This window comes from Benincasa hispida, chromosome 7, assembly GCF_009727055.1.
Source record: "Benincasa hispida cultivar B227 chromosome 7, ASM972705v1, whole genome shotgun sequence".
Lineage (NCBI taxonomy): Eukaryota > Viridiplantae > Streptophyta > Magnoliopsida > Cucurbitales > Cucurbitaceae > Benincasa > Benincasa hispida.
In genome coordinates, this window is record NC_052355.1 from 6,094,637 (window position 1) to 6,102,076 (window position 7,440).

At 40.6% G+C, this 7,440-nt stretch overlaps 1 non-coding gene across 1 annotated transcript; it reads left to right on the top strand.

The window, feature by feature from the left end:
- The first annotated feature begins 3,843 nt into the window (after positions 1-3,843).
- LOC120082293 lies at positions 3,844-3,950 on the top strand. The gene has a single exon (XR_005483124.1). It is a non-coding gene; the product is annotated as a small nucleolar RNA R71 (small nucleolar RNA).
- The last annotated feature ends 3,490 nt before the right edge of the window (positions 3,951-7,440 follow it).

The window sequence follows — 7,440 nt, forward strand, 5'->3', positions numbered from 1 at the left end:
ATGTGGTCGCTTCCTCATCTTAATTTTCATCTTCAGAATTTTCTTCTTCATTCAAACTAGGTTCCTCATCGGATTTAGTGAGGTATTCTTCTTCCGGATATTTCATGGCTCTGATAATATCAAACCTGAGCTTCTATCCATTCACGCTCAGTATGATCTCTCCTTTGTACACATCAATTTGAGTGTGACCAGTGGATAAAAATGGTCGCCTCAGTATGATGGGTACATCCTTGTCCTCTTCATAATCCAGAATGATGAAGTCTGTCGATAATATAAATTTTTCAATCGTGACCAAGACATCCTTCACCTTCCCTTCTGGATGCACAAGGGATCTATCAGCTAGCTGGAGAGTCACAATCGTGGGCGCCAACTGCCCCATATTCAGCTGCTTAAAAATCGAAAGGGGCATTAAGTTGATGTTGGCCTCGAGATCGCAAAGCGCTTTACCGATATATAACCCTCCAATTGAGCAGGGTATTGTGAAACTTCCAGGGTCGCGCATTTTCGATGGAATTATGGATTTTGAACTTTGCGTCAATGCCACCATTGCGAACTTACCAGTGCTTCAGAAAATTCGCATACTTGGGGATTTTTTCAATCGCTTCAGTGAAAATGATAACGGGTAGAAATACACGTTATCATAGTGCTAAGATCTTAAACAATGTTGGATTGCGTTGATGAAATATATTACTTTGCGTCCATTAAGCATCAATTTCGTAGTATTGTGGTCGCATGCGTTCAGCACATTAGAACTATTGATTTTTGTATTTTTGTGCAGAATATGCGTTAACGCAATGTAAAGATTGCGATCATAGGTATTCATTGGTCGAGCGCAACTTCACCGCAAGGCTTTTTGTTTATCGTGCTCGCAAACATTCGCCCGAGAAGGATCGTCGAAACTTGGCCAGCGCAACATGGTGGGCGCATCTGAGTCTGTCTCTTATACACATCTAGATGTGTATAAGAGACAGGTCGAAACTTGGCCAGCGCAACATGGTGGGCGCATCTGGGTGAAAGGCTAATTAAGAGCGATGGGACAGAAAGCTGATGACAGTCGAATCCAAATTAAGTTGACAGCCGATAACGGTCACAAAGTACATTCACCTTTATCGATAACAATCATTCAGCACATCAATCAGAAATTAAAGTTGTCCCATCTGTACAATCGGGGGAGAGAAACCGCCTTTCACCATTGATGCTCTATAAATACCATGTGCATTCTTCAGAAAAGGGGTTCACCATTTTTACAACCAGTTGCTTCTGTTCATAATTTTCCTTTCCATTTTAAGGCGGAGCAAGAGAAGAGTAGTGGCGTCGGAGATCGCTCAGGAAAACTTGAGAGAGAACCTTGGGGCGTAAGAGCAGAGAGCAGGCCGACTCTCTCAAGAGCAAGATTATCTTTAGAGCACGAGTAGAAACAGTGTAAACGCCTGGCAGCAAGAAATTGCTACCAGGCTCTTTATTATACTTGCATTGTTATTTGTACTTCATCTTCATATCTATTCAATGGAAGTTCTATTTCTACATCTTCTCACTCTCTTAAGGCTAGAACGCATGTGATATATATGCGATAAGTCTACAGGGTTTACACATAAACCTCTATTCCTATTTATGCATTGACAAAATGACATCCACACAAATATGCGACCACATAATATCGTTCCTATTCCTAGGATGCATGCGATGCAAGTTGACAAACAGAGCTTATCTCTAAGTCCCTATCTCTTGTTTATGCAAGCCTAATCGTACTCTTTCGAGTCCAGATTCTAACCTACCTCTCTCGAGACATTAGGTTCTTTTTTTAGACTCTCTCTCGAGTAACTCTACAGAGTATTTTGCACAGCATAAAACAAGACAATCGCAAGCAATGAACTTCCTAGGTCATGTTAGCTTAGTTCTTCTCAACCCATTCAACTAGTTTACTTACTCATGCGTATTAAGAGAGTGAGCAGATGTAGAAATAGAACTTCCATTGAATAGATATGAAGATGAAGTACAAATAACAATGCAAGTATAATAAAGAGCCTGGTAGTAATTTCTTGCTGCCAGGCATTTACACTGTTTCTAATCGTGCTCTAAAGATAATCTCGCTCTCGCAAGAGTTGGCCCGGTCTCTGCTCTTACGCCCCAAGGTTCTCTCTCGAGTTGCCCTGAGCGATCTCCGGCGCCACCACTCTTCTCTTGCTCCGCCTTAAATGGAAAGGAAAATTATGAACAGAAGCAACTGGTTGTAAAAACGGTGAACCCCTTTTCTGAAGAATGCACGTGGTATTTATAGAGCATCAATGGTGAAAGGCGGTTTCTCTCCCCCGATTGTACAGATGGGACATCTTTAATTCCTGATTGATGTGCTGAATGATTGTTATCGATAAAGGTGAATGTACTTTGTGACCGTTATCGGCTGTCAACTTAATTTGGATTTGACTGTCATCAGCTTTCTGTCCCATCGCTCTTAATTAGTCTTTCACCCAGATGCGCCCACCATGTTGCGCTGGCCAAGTTTCGACGATCTTTCTCGGGCGAATGTTTGCGAGCACGATCAACAAAAAGCCTTGCGGTGAAGTTGCGCTCGACCAATGAATTCCTATGATCGCAATCTTTACATTGCGTTAACGCATATTCTGCACTAAAATACAAAAATCAATAGTTCTAATGTGCTGAACGCATGCGACCACAATACTACGAAATTGATGCTTAATGGACGCAAAGTAATATATTTCATCAATGCAATCCAACAATGTTTAAGATCATAGCATTATGATAACGTGCATTTCTGCCCGTTATCAGAAAGGAATGTTAATATGCAACTGTTTCAGCATGTCCATGAAGCGTTTATACTGCACTTCATCATTTTTCTCCTTTTTAAGTCTCTAGGGGAATGGTGGTAGCTGTATTTTCACGGTTCCTTGTTCTTTCGACTTCAAAGTGGACGCAATCTCCGGTTCCATCGCCTTCTTTTCTTCTATTTCTTCTTGAGTCAACGGGGTCTATGGTTCCATCGCAATTGGAGCAGTCCGGCTTGGCTCCTTTTTCTCCTCCGCCACTGTCTTTCCACTTTGCAATGTCACAACTTGGCATTGCTTCTTTCCCATACTCCCTGGATTGCGCAGGAGTTCTGTTGAACTCGGTAGTGTCCCTTGCAGCCTACTCTTGAGTTCGCCCACAATGTGTCCTATCTGAATTTCCAAATTACGAATAGACGTCGTTTGGTTCTGAAGCATTGTTTCATTCTTTTCAATATATTGCTTCAGTAAGCTCTCCAAAGATGAAGGTTGCAGCGCCTGTAAACTGTTAGCTTGATTTTGCATTTGATAGTTTGTTCGTGGGAAAAATCCTAGTGGCCCTTCTTTTTGCGCCATTGGTTGGAAATTTTGTTCTTGATTTTTCCATGCGAAGTTAGGGTGGTTTCTCTACGCAGGGTTGTACGTGTTGGAAAATGGATTATTATTCATGAAATAGACAGACTGTAGGTTCCTCGGACACTCTTCCATTAGATGGCCTTCATTGCAAGTAGCACAACTTGCGCTCGTTTGGTTGATTGCGTTGACCTGCCTCCTTTGCGTTCCTGGCCTGCTGATTACGATTCCTTGTATCAAATTCATCATTGTCATCATTTGGTTTTTCAGGGATGCGATGGCCCCATTATTTGCGTCGCTGTCTTTAATTCTTAGTCTCTGATCGCTTTCTCTCCAGTCTTCGTGATTTTTCGAAATGCGATCAAGTATGTTCTTAGCCTCATCATATGTTTTGTCAAACAGACCTCTAGCTGTTGCTGCATTGGCAGCCTTCTGTGATGTAGGGTTCAAACCGTGGTAAAAAATTTTCATCTGTAAACAATCTGGTAAGCCATTATGTGGGCAATCTCTTACCAACCTTTTAAACCTCGCCCAGGCATCACTGAGCGATTCGTCAATATCCTGTTCAAAATTAGTGATAAACTTCTTGCTTCTGGCATTGTCTATCGAGGGGAAGTACTTCTTCATGAACTTCTCCATTACCTATTCCCATGATGTAATCTCCCTTGGTTCGAGAGAATAATCCCATTTCTATGCCTGGTCACGAAACGAAAATGGGAATAGTGTTAATCGAACCTTCTCAGCAGAGATGTTTGGGAACACAAACGTATTGCAGATCTCAATAAAACTCCAGAGGTGGGCGTGCGGATCCTGGCTACGCTTACTGCCAAACTGTCTGGCAGTTTGAATCATCGCAGCATCACCGGTTTCATTTCAAATCTCGATCCATCTAAGGCAGGCCTCATGATTCCTTGTGAGAAATCATAAAGGTTGGGCAAGCATAGTCTCAGATTGGCCTATTGCGATCATTCGCCAAGAGGATGGGATTCTCCATGATATTATTTGCATTTGATGCTCTGTCTTCTAGTTGCTCGGCCATGTTGGGATTTTTCTCTTGTTGTCGTTGGCGGCTGTTTCTTCTTCTTCTTTGGAAAGCTCTCTCAATCTCTGGTCGTAATCCGACTCAATATTTTGTCCTTCTTTCATACAATGGCCACTTCTCCTTAGCTTCATCCCTTACCTAAGGAGAAGCAGTGCACAAAGATGGAAAGTTTGCAAAGAAAATCAGAAAGTTACCGTTAGAACAAACTTGTACTGTCGTAGTCCCCGACAACGGCGCCAAAAACTTTATGTATGGTTAATGCGATGAAATAATGGTGTAAATTGCGATGGTGGTGTATGAGTTGTGCATGCAAGTTTTCTTAACAAGATCCAAGTATAAACCCTACTAAGTTGCTTTGATAAGCCCAGGGTCGAACACAGGGACTATGGAGACAGTATGCGATGATGATTTTAGATTCTTTGTGGTGACCAATAAAACAATGCATTGGTTGGTATGTTTGTTTAATGTATAGATTCTATGTGGCGGAATTGAGAAAAGAGTTAATAATACAAAAGATACAATGAGTATGCAGGGGAATAGGTTGAGAAGAGTTTTAGCTAACACTTTCTAAGATTGCATTCACGTTATGCGATCATGCTACATACAAACATAGCAAGTCATCTCTCAAAGCAAGTGCTATAGCTCCTAGTTTTAGAACGCATGCGTTATATGCGATGATGTCTATAGGACTTATGTCTAAGCCTCTATTCTTGTCTATGCGATGATGAATGATACACACATACCCAAGGTGACCGTATACTACCATAACCTATTTCTAGGGTGCATGCGATGCATGTTAGCAAACAAAGCTTATCTCATCTCTTGCTTATGTGGATATAATCTTGCTTTCTTAAGTCCAGATTCTAACTAGCTCTCTCAAGTCTTAGGTTCTTTCTTTAGACTCTCTCTCGAGTAGCTCTAAATGGGTGATGGACGCAACATAAGACAAGATGATCGCATATAATGAATATTTTAGGTCATTCTAGCTAAGTACTTCTCGACCCATTCGAAAGTTTAGTTATTCATGCGTAATGTAAAGAGAGTGAACGGATGTAGAAATATAGGTTCCATTCTATAAATGAAATCAAAATATAGAATGACAATGGGAAATAAAAATAGGGAGCCTGGTAGCAATTTCTTGCTTTCCAAGGCTTTTACACTGTTTTTCTCTACTCTACTAAAAGAATATTCTTGCTTTCGTAAGAGTCGGTCCTCTCTCCAGTCTCAACGCTTCCCGGCACTCTCTCGAGTTGACCAGGATCGATCTTCCGGCATTTTCTCTCTTCTCTCACCTTCACCTTCTAAGTGTAATAAAAATATGAACAACGGCTAACTATATTCTGTATGGTGAACTCTCTATATGGCTCAGCTGGAATAGAACCAAACTGAATTCCTTTAACGAAGGTGGCCTTCGGTATTTATAGAGCTTCAGGGTGAAAAGCTTTATCTCTCAAATGATTGTACTGATGGGATGTCATTAATTCTCTGTCTGATATGTCGAATAATTTTCACCGAAAAGTTTAGTGTACTTGCTACAGTGTATCGTTAACAACTTGTCAACTAAATTTGAATTCGATCGTCATAAGCTTTCTGTCCCATCGTGATTTATTAAGCTTTCACCTTGATGCGCCGTCTCTTATGTGGCCACCTTCTTGAGCAGATTTTCGCAAACACAAACGATCGCATAGCCTTGCAGTCGCAATCTCTTAATGCGCTCGGACGCTGATTTCCTTGGATTGTGATTCTGCCTTGCGCCAACGCATTTTTCTGCACAAAATAGATAAATTAGCTGCTTTAATGCGATGGACGCATGCGATCGCATTGTTCTAACTTAATGCTTTTGGACACGATTTTATATATTTTTACCGTCACAATCCTTCATTGGTTTATATTTTTGCATTGTAATAACATGCATTTTTTTCCGTTTTCACTCACATATGAGGCGAAGCCTGGCGAACCGAACTTGATCTTTGGAGATGAGATGGAACTACACTAACATTTTTGTAGAGAAGGCAGAATTGCAACAACACTCTTAGAGGGAGTGAAGCTACACCAATATTTTTGGAGTAGTGAAACTACACCAACATTTTAGAGAGGGAGCGAAGTTGCACAAAACTTAAGCTTTGAAGAGGAAACAGCGAAGCCACACCAAACTTGAACTTCGAATAGGAAACAACGAAAACTCCAAACTTGACTTTAAAGAGGAAGCGAAGTGCTATTCCAAGTGTGTACCTTTAATTTACAGTGCTACCTCCTTACGAGGGATGAACATCTTTAATTTTAAGTGTTGCTCTTAACAGAGAGGACCATCTTCAATTTGGAGTGACATTCTATAATGGGGATGAACAACATCAATCTTGCATTGTCACACTTATTTGGTTGTGGTACCATTTCTGATAGACTTAACTTAAATTTCTTTAAGTTTCCTAACACCCTTGAAAAAAGGGATCAAGTCATGGCGTAGTTCAAGAGATTTTTTTACCGGATTGAACTTGAATTTTCCATCAAGCTACCTATGTATCCTTTATAATAAATAGGGATCAAGTCATAATGTAGTTCAAACGATTTTTTTTTGTTTGGGTCGTTCACCTTTTAAGCTCATGTGGGCCAGGAGCAACATGTAGTTTATGCTCTTGCGTTAAGAAGCTTCTACATTTAAACTTTAGAAGCTCTTAGTTCATCATGGCTTTGATCATCCTCTTCATTTGTAGGATTCGTCAATATGATGAGCTTTGGCTTCACCATCAAGGAACCTTTTGTATTTATATCAACAGACAACTTCCTCTTCATGTGTAATGGGGCACGACTGTGAATCTTCTTCTCGTTGTTTGCTTCATGAAATGGTCTTGCCTTCAAGGTTTTCATCTTTCTTTCATGTTACTCGCTTGTCATTTTGAGACGATAAAAAACAAATGTTGAAAATCGATCTTTCTTTAATGTGAAGATACTTAGCCTTTTGAAGGCTGAAGCTTGAGTGGAAGTAGATGTTGGACATTGGTTTTCTTCTTCTATCGTGACCATATTCAATCTTTGGAAGACTGA